Here is a 13,267-nt window from a genome sequence, read left to right on the forward strand (position 1 = left end):
AATTTAATGCTTAGTTTCGTTCTACTTGTTTATACTTTAAGGTTGTTCTTCAACCTCAGTTTCCTGGCCAGTGTTCTTAGTCCAAGGATGACGTTCTCATCCGTCTGTTGTCTGTTTTCATGCTCGGCAGCTATTCATTGCTTTTGTAGACTTTCCATCTGCTTTCTTATATCTTGTCTCTAGTTCCTTACATACATTTTCTAATTTAGTTCTCTTGGTTTGGTTGCTATTTTGTCTTTTAACTACTAACCACATAATTATGAAATGTATACATTTGTGAACATTGGTAAAATGCATCCTTTATCTGCTGCACATAGTGCATCTGTAGCATCTGGTCTCCAGCTGAAATCTGCCCGAGATGACGTTCTTTTACTTCATTGTGATGAGGCTTATGCTCCAGGTGTGCTCCCCTTTTCCTCAGTTTCCTCCTCGGTTACTGGAGCTTTCGGCTGATGCCTTTTCTTAGGCAGAAGGCAGGTGAGCTGGGTTAGTGGTTTCTTTTAAAACAACAACAACAAAACTCCTTACTGTAAATCACAAATACAAATAACCACACAAAGCATATGGTATAGTGTAATGAATTAGAATGTTCAGCTACCCCACAGGTCAAGAAATAGGACTTCACCAGCCATCTCCCAGTTCCTCTGTGATGACAGTCCCCTCCTCCCCTACAAAATTAACCACTGCTCTGATTTTTGAAGTACTGGTTTCTTTATGTTCTTTTACAGCTTTATATCTCAAGTGTGGTCTCTGGATACTGTAGTTTTGTTTTCCCTGTAATGTCTTTTAAGTCGCTTCCCTGGTGGCTCAGTGGTGAAGAATCCACCGGCCAATGCAGGAGACACAGGTTCGATCCCTGTTCTGGGAAGGTCCCCTGGAGTCGGAAATGGCAATCCACTCTAGTATTCTCACCTGGAAAATCCCACGGCAAGAAAGAGAAGCCTGGCAGGCTACAGTCCATGGGATTGCAAAGAGTTGGACATGACTGAGCAACTGAGTGTGCACACACATCTTTTAAGTCTGTTATAATCTGTAGATTTCCTGCCACCCTTCATCTCTTTATTTTCCAAACACTTTATTGAAGAAGCCAAGCTATTTGACCTGAAGAATCTCCCACAAACTAGATGTTGTTAATTGCTAGGGGAGTAATGATGTGCCTCTGTCAACTGCATTTCCTGCACATTAATAGCTGAATCCAGAGGTTTGTTCAGACTTCTGACCCATTTGGGCAAGATTGCAAGTAATTATGCTTATACCAGGAGGCTTAGGGTGTCTGTTTGCTCCCTGCACCCCCATCCCCGGGTTATTTCCTGTATCCAGTAATTCCTTGGGAGTTGCAAAATTATGAGATTCCATCATTTCATTTTCATTTATTAGCTAGGATGACTTTGTATGGCAGTGTTTCCTGACTATCTGTGATTTGCCTACCCAATTATACCGTTTACTTAGAAAAGACCAGATAAAAGCTTGATTCTTTCTCTTTATTTACCCAGTTTTCAAATAATGCATGGGGTACCCTTAAACATACTGATGGGTTTCAAATAATTGCAATTGTTAATCCTTATTGAAGCCCAGATTGTTCCATGGTTGGCTGCTGGAACAACCTCTTCAGGTGGTTTCCAAGTCGTTTGATGTGACCCCAGTGGTCTGATCATGTCCCTGCTGTCTGTGTGTTCAGATGCTCCATCCACATTTGGCATTTCTTCTGGATTGCGTGGTTTCTTTTAGTGATATGTGATTTTCAAGAACACATTCAGGGCCATTTGGGTCACATTTCTACTGGGTTGAAATGCAATTTATAAAATAGATAATATTTCCCAGCATAACGCTTATTTGGTCTTAGATCTTCAAGTAAAGCTTTATTTCATCTTTAACCACTAGTCCTTACATGGATGTCTCTCTAGTCATTTTAGTTGTATGGAGAAGCATAGTCTCTGACTTCTTAAATGCGCAAAACAGGTTGTTTGTGCCCAGTTTAATATTTTTTGAATATATTGTGAAGTGATCGCCACAGTAAGTCATGTTAACAGCTGTCACCATACATGTACAAAAATTTTTTTCTTGTCATGAGAACTTTTAAGATCTATTCTCAGCAACTTTCAAGTTTGCAGTACTGTATTAGTAACTATCGTTTCCATAGCACGTTTTCTTTTCTTGAGTGCCTTAAATATGCAACTACATTTTCTTCAGGCATAAAGCACTGCTGGTGAAGTCTGTTGAAAATTTAATTATCTTTGTTTTATAATTCACGTGTTAGTTTTTCCTAGATGCCTGAAGAAAATTTGTTTCCTGTCATATGCAATAATTTTAACAGAATGTATCTTAAGCTTGGTCTTCTGGATTGGTGTGTTTAAGTATATGGTGTCCTTGTGAAGTGTGAAGTTTCAAATCTTTTAATTTTAGGACAATTTTCTTGAATTACACATTTTAGTGTTTGTTTTTTCCTTTGATTGGGTTTTCTTTTCCAGGAGCTTCTGCTATCTTTATGTTTGTTAGTTTTTCCTTGCCTAGCTTTTAATATTTGTCATTTTCTCCTGAATCCTTTTTTTAATTTCTGTTTTGACTTTAAAATTTTCTTCTTCTTGCCTTCTCTTTCTTGTAAGGCATTGCTAGCTGTGTTCGTCTACTCTTGTATTCCTTCTGGTTGAGTCTTCATTTCTAAGTTTTCCTGTGTCTGATATTATTGCTTTCTAATGTCTTCTATCATTTACTTTATAATATCGTCTAGCCTGTTTTGAAACAGTTTGTTACTGTGTTGGTTTCATGTGTGTGTGAGTGTGTGCGCACGTGCGCAAGTGTTTTTTGCTGTGCTTTCCTTGTAGGATAACTGTCCTCCTTATTCTGCCCCACCCCCACCCCCCGTGCCCCCCTGCCATTAATAATGTTGTATGAGGTTTAACCTCAGTACTTTTGCTTATTTTTGCACACATTTGGTTTTATTCACCTTTTATAAGGTGTGTGTGGTTCCAAGTCATTTGTTTGGCTTCATGGAGCTCCCTCGTCTGTTGCTGTGTGATGTTAAAAATAGGGCCCTTACATTTTGTGAGTTCTGACTCTCTTCCCCTACTTTATTTTCTTTTGGCTCTTCTTTTTCCTTTCCTGTTGTTCCTGTTCTCCTTAATCTGTACCCCATTCCTGGTAGTTTCTTGTTTGTTATGGGGCATTCTGCTGGAGGAAGCTGTGTGAGTTTTTAGAGCTCATCTGTGGTTAGACTGCTTAGCCTTTTCTGGTCTCTGTACTAACCTGCATCCCCATGACAAAACCCCTGCAGTCGCAAGCTGATGTTAGCAGATAGACTCACATCATTACTTGTTGGAGATTTTGAGATCCTCCAGATATTAGGTTTGTGAAGTATACCATTCCTTCAGCTTTCTCCCCTACAGATGTTAGTCTCCACAGCTCTTATGGTTGTGGGTGGTTTAAGCTCTCCCACCTACTTGTATTTGGGGATTCATGAAGATACCTTGACACCCCATTTTGTGGTGTTGGCAGCAAGAGTTTGGTTTGCCTTTCTAGTGGATCTGCTTTTATGGTGGGGAGTGAGGAAGCAAATTCTGCTGCTGTCCTCCTACGTCCTGTATCTTAGTTTTTATTGAAATGGTTTTCTCTAAGCCTAGGATCACAAACACATGAATTCCTAAAATGTGACCTGCTGTTTGTCACGGCTGCCCCATTCCTGTATAAGCTCTGAGGGGAGGGATGGGTACAGAATACCAGAATGAAGGAGCAGTTTATCAATTACCAGCTGAACGTGGCCCCCTAACCCCACTGAGTTTCCCCATGCTCTGGTCTTAGTCATATCAGAGACGTAGTTACTCAGTTTTCTTCTAAAATTTTTTTCTAGTCCAGGTTCAGGCATACAAGAAGTCTGTCTTCCTAAATAAATGCTCAGATTGACCTGTGAAATCTCACCATTGATGGTGGGAAGATGCTATTTCCCCCCTCCGTCTCACCACCTCACCCCAAATGTAAGTTTTAGAACTTTGCATTTTCCCTTTTGGTGTAGCTCTTAGAAGGTGACTTAAAACATACCAACTTTTCAGAAATTTTTTATTTTGAGCAAAAGGGGCAACTGGTTTGATGACTGGGATTGGAGATTTGAGGAAATGTTTCGTATCATATCTGCTATATACATTTATCTGATGTGTGATATAGCAGCATGCAGTGGTAGCTGAGGTTTCTACATGTCTCACTAACAAACAGTAGCCACTGGAAGTGTCACAGCGGTTCAGTGTGTATGCATACATATTAGATAAGTATACACTTATAAAATATACTTATAATTCAGATGGGAAAAGTCTCAAAAAATATAACCATTGGGTCAACATTACTATTGGTTTTCTTTACATAAAACCTTTCATATGTTTACCATACAGTATGTTAATAAGAGGAAATGCTGCTTTCCAGTTTTGAAGATACCATACAAAGTGAGATTAAGATGCCAGTGATCTCAAGGGCTAAGGTGTAAATTTAAATGAATCTATACATATACTATCAAACTGTTTTCAATGGGAAAAGAAAATCTTCAACAGATAGGCTGAAACAATTGAATATCCATATGACAAACAGAAACAAAAGCCAAAATTTAACCCTAACGCACCCCATACGTGAGAGTTAATTTGAGAACAATCATTGACTTAAATGTAAAGTAAAAATTATATATCTTTACAACCTTGATGTAGATAAATATTTCTTAAAAGAGGAGGTAGAAGATACTAGGGGCTTCCCTTGTGGCTCAGACAGTAAAGAATCTGCCTGCAGTGCAGGAGACCTGGGTTCGATCCCTGGGTCAGGAAGATCCCCTGGAGAAAGGAATGGTTACCCACTCCAAAATTGTTGCCTGGAGAATTCCTTGGACAGAGGAGCCAAGTGGGCTACAATCCATGGGATTGCAAGGAATGGGACATGACTGAACCCCTAATATACTGACAATAAAAGAAAAAAAATTCATCAGGAGACATTGTTAATATTCATAGAGGAAGCCTCAGACAGAAAATGTTTACAACATAAGAAAGGAAGTGAATCTAGAATACATTAAAAACCTCAAAAAACTGCTGCAACTTAATAAGGCAATTCAGTTTTTAAAAATGACGAATATAGAGACACTTTGGGAAAAAGGATGTATGACTGGAGGATAAGCCCATGAAAAAGTACTCAATATCATTAGTCATCAGGAAAATGTAAGTTAAAACTATTAATACAATAAATGCCACCATAGAGCCACTAGAATGGCTAAATGGAAATGGCTGACAACTGATTGATTGTCAAGGATGCCTTTCTGGCAAGAAACTCTCCTACTTTGCTGGTGGGAATGAAAACCATGCAATCACTTAAACAATTTTTTAAAAAATTAAATATAGAGATCTATCCTGGTCTCTATAATAGAAATCAAATCAGTGGTTGCCTCTACCGGTAGGGTAGAGATTGGTTGGGAAAGAACTTGAGAGAACTTTCTGAATGGATTTGGGTCATAAGGGGTCTATGTACATCTTCATAAAAACTAACTGAACAGTGTACCTAAGGTCTCTGCATTTTTTTCTATGTAATTATATGTCAGTTTTAAAAATTCAGTGCAGATTAAAAAACATTTTATATAGTTTGGTAATGCTGTTTTATAAAATTACATTTTTTGGATGTCATCCAAAGTTTATTTGCATTGCATTTTAATTTTATTGTGCAATACATTAGAGTAAAACTTAAAGGTTTCACATTTGGTTTTGTTCACCTGTATCAAGCTGGTTTCACTGTATTGCATGAGATGAGTTCCAAAGTAAATGAACCAGATTACATGGTAATGGTTATTTGATTATGCTGTGAACTGTTCAAGTCACCTTGGTTTTTATTTGTGAACTTTTTTCTACATGTTTAGGGTATTTAATACCTGCTTCTAGTAATTTGGCTACCGTTATCCTCTGTAAGGGGGTATTTACATAGGGCTCTGTGATAGGTTGATGGACTTCGAAGAAAAGATCTTGCCAAATTACATCACAACATCTTGTTAATTTTTGATGTGTCTTTCCATTTTACTATTTATATTTGGTTAGTTTTAGCCTCTTTTATCTTTTGTGATAGTCAACCTCTAGATTTCATATCCTTGCTACTTTATTAATTATTTTATATAAAAATTCAACTGTGCATGAAGAACAGCTTATTCATAGATTTTTATATATTTATCAAATGGTCCACTTTATGAATGTGTGCTTTTCATAAGAAGGGGAGTATTATACCTAGATAATATTATGTTTTTCCCAGAGTTAATTGGGAGAATTATATGAATTCGTGCTCTGAGTTCATGCTTTTACATTTTTGTGGACTGCTTTATAGGAAAAAAAATGACAGAAAGATTTTCTTAGAGTTCATTCAAATGTATTCACAAGAAAATGTCATGGCAATGTTTATTTTTTTTGAAATGCTGTGAGTTAGGAAATATGTTATATCTTGTCTTAGGAAAAATGGAGGATAGTTATGGCCAGGTTCTTAAAAGACAGTGGATTTCTGCTATGTGAGAAGCTTCAGTGTTGATGAGATTTGAATGTAGTTTTTATGAACTTTCATTAAAATATGAGTCTTTGTACACTCTATTTCTTTAAATGTGTTTCACCTTTCTTACGTAATTCTGGCTATTTCGTATCTGTGATACAAAGGCATGTCAGAGTATAGGCTACATGTTGGAACATCATGGCTGGATCAACTGAAGATAAATTAGACTCTATTTATGACACCTTTGGGAAAGGGGACCAAGACTCATGCCATTTTCTGCTTATAATAGAAGACAGTGGTCATTATTTCTCTGCCTCTATTGTGTAATAGAGGCGCAATAATGAAATTTTTGCATAATAGCTGAATCTGGGTTTGTGATATCATAGACTGAGAAATTTATATGTAACTCACACACAAATGGAAAACCTAACATTCAGTACTGTTGTTCAGAAACTGTGATTTAGTTTTAGTTACTATTTTATTTGAAACTAGCTTTGTTGGAGTCAGCATTTTGTCTAGGGATAATCTGCCCTTAGGATGATTTGCTTAGAGGATAGGACCTCATGTTGCTAGGGTAATGTTAGAGGACTTTTCCTCGCTGTTCAGATATTATGACAAGTGGGTGGGAGGGTGAGGACCTTGCCTTTATTTTTTTTTATTTTTTATTTTTTGACAATCACTGATCTTTTTATTGTCTCCGCAGTTTTGCCTTTTCCAGAACGGCATATAGTTGAAATCTCTTTTTCTTTCTTTATTTCTCCTTGAAAAGAGAGGTTCTTCATAAGACTTTATAAGATTAATCATGGCCCACCCACGTGTGGACTGGACAGACTCTAGGTATCAAGCTTCCCCACTAAATACTGTACTTTTTCTTCCAGTGTTGAGCCCTGTCTCACTGGTCCTGCCCCGAAGCCACATGGAGGTGCAGGGGAACATGTGTTGGGTACTTGTTCATGGAAAGGCCACACATTTTGTGTCTCCTGTCACAATGAACCCAGATTCCTGTTGGGTGAGGACCTTGCCTTTAGCTAGTGCCTAGGAGTGCCCTATTATTCACTGAATTATGGCCAGGTGAAGGTTTTCAGATTAAGGTACCTCTTGAGGGCAACTTAATGTTTCATTGCTTGGGTTAGTCACATCATTCATATAAAATGCTGAGTAGGGTACAGACAGTACAAAACCAAATTTACATTGTGGGGTGATAAGTGTCATGGTGCTCAAACTGGGAGCCTGTGACTGTTCAGACATTTCATGCAGTACTTTGCATGGCATGCACATTTTCTTGAGAGACAGAAGGTCTAGCAGTGGTTAAGATCCATTGTTCTAGAGCCTGATTTGAGATGTAGTTACCAGGTATTGATTTCTGCATAAATGTGAAAAGGCAGTTGCCTCTCTTGGTTCCCCAGGCAGTTGATTCCACTCTCTCCTCTTTTGTGTGATGATCTTAAATCTTCCTGGGCACTGTTTCATTTTGTGCCCCAATAGTTATTTACTGCCAATAGGACACTTTCTCTGACATCACATTGGGAGAGCTGAGAATGCTTTCCCATAATTCACCTTGTATGTAGTGATTCCGTCAAATTGCAGAATATGGTGATGTTGTTAATAGATAAGCAGTGACTATATTATGTGGTAATAGCTTAGAGTCAGCTATTAAGCTTCTTTTGACAATAAAAGCTTTTCTGGGCTTAGAGAACTAGGGGATTTACCATGATCCTAGTTTTAAAGGTCACTGTTTGTGATGGGTGGAGAGTTCTCATGTGTCTTTCTGTAAATCTGTGAAATTTAGTTTGCCGTGGTCCAGGTGACTGTGCATGAATAACAGGCAATGACACCGGAGCTCACAGGCTTGAGTTTGGTAACTGGCTTAGATTTGGGCTCCAGGTAAGGACTTCAGGGGCAATTTCTCTGTTCTTAAAAACTAGGAAATTAATAGGTCTTCTGTCTGGGAGGGCTCCTTAATTTCAGTGGGACACTGGCCAAAAACAAGGACTTAATGGTATTAATATAACTTTGCTTCTTTGTTAGTAGCCTTGACAAAAGCTTCCTTTTTATGTGTATTTATTTTTCTCATAGAGGATCTTTTACTATTTTGTATTTAAACACAAGGGGCAGATGTCTCTGGCTCTGAGCTGGGCTTTGCAACATGTCCTGCCTTTTGAATGTTTCTTTCAGCTTGGGCAGCTCTCTTTGTTAAAAGGCCAAACCCCTTAGTGAGATGTTCTGGGAAAGAGGACCTCTTGATATTTGAAAGGTGAGAAATCCATTTAAGCCATGTGATGGCTACCAACAGCCCTACTGCTGGGTTCTGCTTGTTTTAATGTAAGTGATAGATGCTCTGGCTGGTCGTGTTCAGTAATTGGATGTGAACTCTGTAAGTGACATTTCATGGCAAATGTGAGGGCACTGTGGATGGCACTTGATTTCTGTGTTGCTGCCTTAGGCTTCAAGGTAGAAACAAACCATAATGGAATTTAATTATTAGAACATATATTCAAAGATTAGTTCGATGCATTTGTAATACCCTTCATTGTTAGGTAACTGTTTGATTATTGTGCATGACACTGAGTGTGTGTGATTTATAACGCCAGTGTGTGCAGTGCAGCAATAGAAATGCTAATAAGGCTGTGGGTAGGGAGGGCTGCCATCAATACTTTGTCAGCAGCTCGCTGCCAAATAGTCTTCTAGGAAAGACATGATCTGTAATCAAAGAGGAGTTTGTGGAAATAGCAAACATAGACAAAAAATGTTATGATAAAAAACAGTGTTCACTGCTTTCTTTCAGGAGAGGCTTCAGTTACACCTTATGAATGACATCTTCCCTTTTTAAGTGTGTCTACAGCCTTGATAGTTTATCAGGATCAGGAGGAATTGGTCATAATCTACTTTGATTTCAGGGCTGGTTTTAGAAGGCAGCATCGAATGTAACGCCTTACTAATATATTCAATTAGAGTCTCTCTAGATTTCATCTTTAAAGGCTCTGTGCCTTCTAATATCAGCAACACTATGAGCATTTTTGAGGTGAGGTGGTCCCTGGATAAGGATGCTGTGGCATGTGTGGAGGACAAAGGAGTACGTGGCTTGCTTCTACAAGCAGATGGGAACATGTAGGGGTGTTTCTACAATTGTTCCTCAGGAGACTGGTTTCTACAGTTGTCCCTCAGGGCCCACCGTGGGTACCCAGATCCTCAGGTGCTTAAGTCCCTTATGTGCTGGGAGACCAGAAAATTCATGTCACTTGCTTGATGGCACAGTTTACTTCATTGCCGTGATCTGAAGTGTACACCTGCAGTAGGATTGACGTATGCTTGTATATGTACCATGTGTGGGGTTATATGTGTGTGTAAGTTCTGTGTGACTTCTGTGCATATCAAGCAATAAAATGTTGTAAGCACTCCAGAAACCTTTCTCATGCTCCCTCCCAGACACTAACCCTATAGTAACTACTGTTGTGAGCTCTGACATCATAAATTAGTTCTGCCTACCTTTGAACTTTATATGTAAAGGGTGTCATGTGATATGTATTTATATGTGTCTGGTTTCGTTAGCTTAGCATATTGTTTGTAAAATGCATCTATGTTTTTGTATGTTACAGTAACATTTTTGATTCCTATGTAATAATGCATTGTATGAATATACTGTAGTTGATTCTAAATTGTTAGTGACTGTTTGGAAAATTAGAAGGATTTTAAAAGATCCCTTTCAGTAACTGAGCAAACAAGTAGATTATAAATGAGTAAGAACATAGGTTTCCTCCTCTGGGGGATCTTACTGACCCAGGGATTGAACCTGCATCTCCTGAGTCTCCTGCATTGGTAGGCGGTTTGTTTTTTTAAATCACTGTGACATCATGGGAAGCCCGAATATTGAACAGCATAGTTTAAAAATTTAAGTTAGTTGTTGTAAACACAATTACTGTGCCCAGTAACAGAAGAAACTGTGCCCAGTAACAGAAGAAACTGTGCCCACTAACAGAAGAAACTGTGCCCACTAACAGAAGAAACTGTGCCCACTAACAGAAGAAACTGTGCTCAGTTACCGAAGAATATGCATTCTTCTCAGATACCTGTAGGATATTAATCAGAAATGACTATGTTGGATCTTAATGCAAGTCTTAACATACTTTAGAGAATTGAAATCACATAGATCATGTTCTCTGAGCATAATAGAATTAGGTTAGAAAAAAAAAAACCAAAATGATTATCTGGAAAATCTAGAAATGTGTGGAATAAAGCAGTGCACGTCTAACTAGTCTATAAGCCAAACAAAAAGTCCATTGGAAACTAGAAAATACATTACATTGAATGATTAATGAAATTATGAGTTATCAGAATTATTGGATGTAGCTAAAGATATGCTCAGAGGTAAATTTTTACCCTTAAATATATATGAAAATAAGAAAGAATAAAATCAGTATCTTTATAGAGAGATTTAAAAATAATTTAAACCCAGGAAAAGGAAGGGAATAATGAAAATAAGAGATCAAATTAATGAATTAATAGGGAAGTGTGCATTAAAGATAATAATATCAGAACTTGCTTCTTTGGAATGACTAATGAAACTTAAATTCTTATAAAGATGATAGAGAAGAGACAGAGAAAAGGTAGTGAATTACCAATATGAAGAATAAAACTGGGACAGCAGTATAGATCCTACAGGTGTTGATATCAGAGGATGTGATGAAGAGTGGTATACTGTTGTCTTTGAATATTCAGCTGTGGCACTGAACATTTGGACACTTACACAGACATGAATAAGAATCCTTATAGGGGAATTTCCTGGTAGTCCAGTGATTAGGACACTGTGATCTCACTGCCAAGGTCCTGAGTTCAGTCCCTGGTTGGGAAACTAAAGTCCCACAAGCCTCATGGTGTAACAAAAAAAAATTGCTTAGAGTAGCAGCCTTGGTTGTACTTGTAGTGAAAAACTAGAAATGACCCAAGTAATCTGTCAGTATTAAATTTTTCAACAAATTGTGCAGTATTGTACATAGAGGTAATATGTATCATTTAAAATGAATGAACTAGGGAATGGAGAATCATGCAAGCATAATACTGAATAAAGAGATTGCAGGGGAAATCAATATGGTGTTGCTTATGTAAAGTGTAAAAACTGCCAAGCAATACATTATAGTTTTAGTTATATGTACATATGAAGTAAAAGCATAAATAAAGCATTGCATTGGAATGACCAACAGTAAATTCAAATAGTGGTTACCTCTGGGAGAGTGACATGAAACCTGTCTAGAAGGACTGCACAGGCAACTGCTTCAGGTTTGGTCATGTTTTATTTGTTAAAATATGTTTGCCCCTTAGTTTCTTACTTTTTTATACCTTTATGCCTATGAAATTTTCTTAATAGATTTTATAAAAGACAAAGGTAAAGAAGGTTGTTTTTTTTTTTAAAAAAAACTTTCAGAATTTTTGTGAGCAAAGCTCAGCTATGGCTGAGAGACAGAGACTTGGGTTTCTGTTCCTGTGGATAGGGAGATGGGTGTGTGGATTTATCAAGGTTTTTTAGCCCCTTTCTCTGTAAAGAAAGAAAATTTATGAACGTGAAAGTCACTCATTTGAACAAGTCACTTAGTCGTGTCCAACTCTTTGCAATCCCATGGACTATACAATCCATAGAATTCTTCAGGCCAGAATACTGGAGTGGGTAGCCTTTCCCTTCTCCAGGGGATCTTCCTAACCCAGGGATCGAACCCAGGTCTCCCGCATTGCAGGCATATTCTTTACTGAGCCACAAGTGAAGCCCTCTGTATGAAGGCTTTCTCTGTATGATGCAATCAAGTCACAGAGTACTCTTCTTCCTGCCAATTTCAGGTGCTTTTGAGAAGACAGCTAGTTTTAAGGAAAAGGATACCCAAAAAGACCAAATTCAGTATAAAAAAATGCTACTTGCTTAGGATTGTAAGGTTACTAAGTGGCAGATTTTACTGCTAGTTGCTTTTTTAAAACACTTAACTCTTCTCTCACTTTTGGTTGGAGGGGAGGTGGCTTCCCTGGTGGCTCAGAGGATAAAGAGTCTGCCTGCAATGCAAGAGACGTGGGTTTGATCCCTGGGTTGGGAAGATCCCCTGGAGAAAATAATGGCTGCCCACCCTAGACATTTTAGGGGAAGGGTGGAGAGATTGACCAGAGGGTCTGTCCCTACACTGGAATGTTCTGTCAAGACTGGGTCTTTATCTGTTCTTTTCCTCTCCCAAATCCTTAGTGCCTGTCCCCACAAGAACAGCCTGATACCTGGAAGAAGCTCATTAAATACGGATTACATGATTTGAGGAAATTATGCTGTAAAATTAATTTGAAAAATTTTACTCACTTCAGCGCTATTGTTTCTGTAACTGTTATCGTATACTGGGGTTTTTAGGAAGTCTTTTACATCTCAACCTAGTTTTGTCTAGTAAATTATTTGATTTTGAAGAGCATTGGGTTGTTGTCTGTATGGTCTCCAGCATCATCTGGTAGAAAGAAGCATCACAGCTGACTCAGAGTTGTCTTTCTGCATATTAATTTCTCCTTGTGTTAAATGGAGGAAGGAACTTAGAAAATTTTTTTTTTTTTTAAACATTCTCTGGCATAAAAGCTTTTTCAGCAGAGCAGATTCATCAATTAATTCTAAAGGAAGTGAGTCTTTTTGTGATAATGGAAATATTCCTTATCTTGATTGTGGTGGTGGTTACACAACACATTTGTCAAACACAGTTTTACTGTTTATGAAATATAATTCAATAAAGCTGGTTTAGGGGAAAAAAAGATGAGCCAAAACAATAAGGCAAAATCC

At 37.9% G+C, this 13,267-nt stretch overlaps 1 protein-coding gene and 1 pseudogene across 5 annotated transcripts in view; one reads left to right on the forward strand and one right to left on the reverse strand.

Annotated features, from left to right (window-relative positions):
- The window catches only part of RERE (arginine-glutamic acid dipeptide repeats), a 409,996-nt gene that overhangs the window by 216,420 nt on the left and 180,309 nt on the right, over positions 1-13,267 (forward strand). The window lies entirely within an intron of this gene.
- Positions 7,415-7,528, reverse strand: LOC129654408 (uncharacterized; annotated as a pseudogene).

The sequence above is a fragment of the Bubalus kerabau genome, chromosome 5 (genome assembly GCF_029407905.1).
Source record: "Bubalus kerabau isolate K-KA32 ecotype Philippines breed swamp buffalo chromosome 5, PCC_UOA_SB_1v2, whole genome shotgun sequence".
NCBI lineage: Eukaryota > Metazoa > Chordata > Mammalia > Artiodactyla > Bovidae > Bubalus > Bubalus kerabau.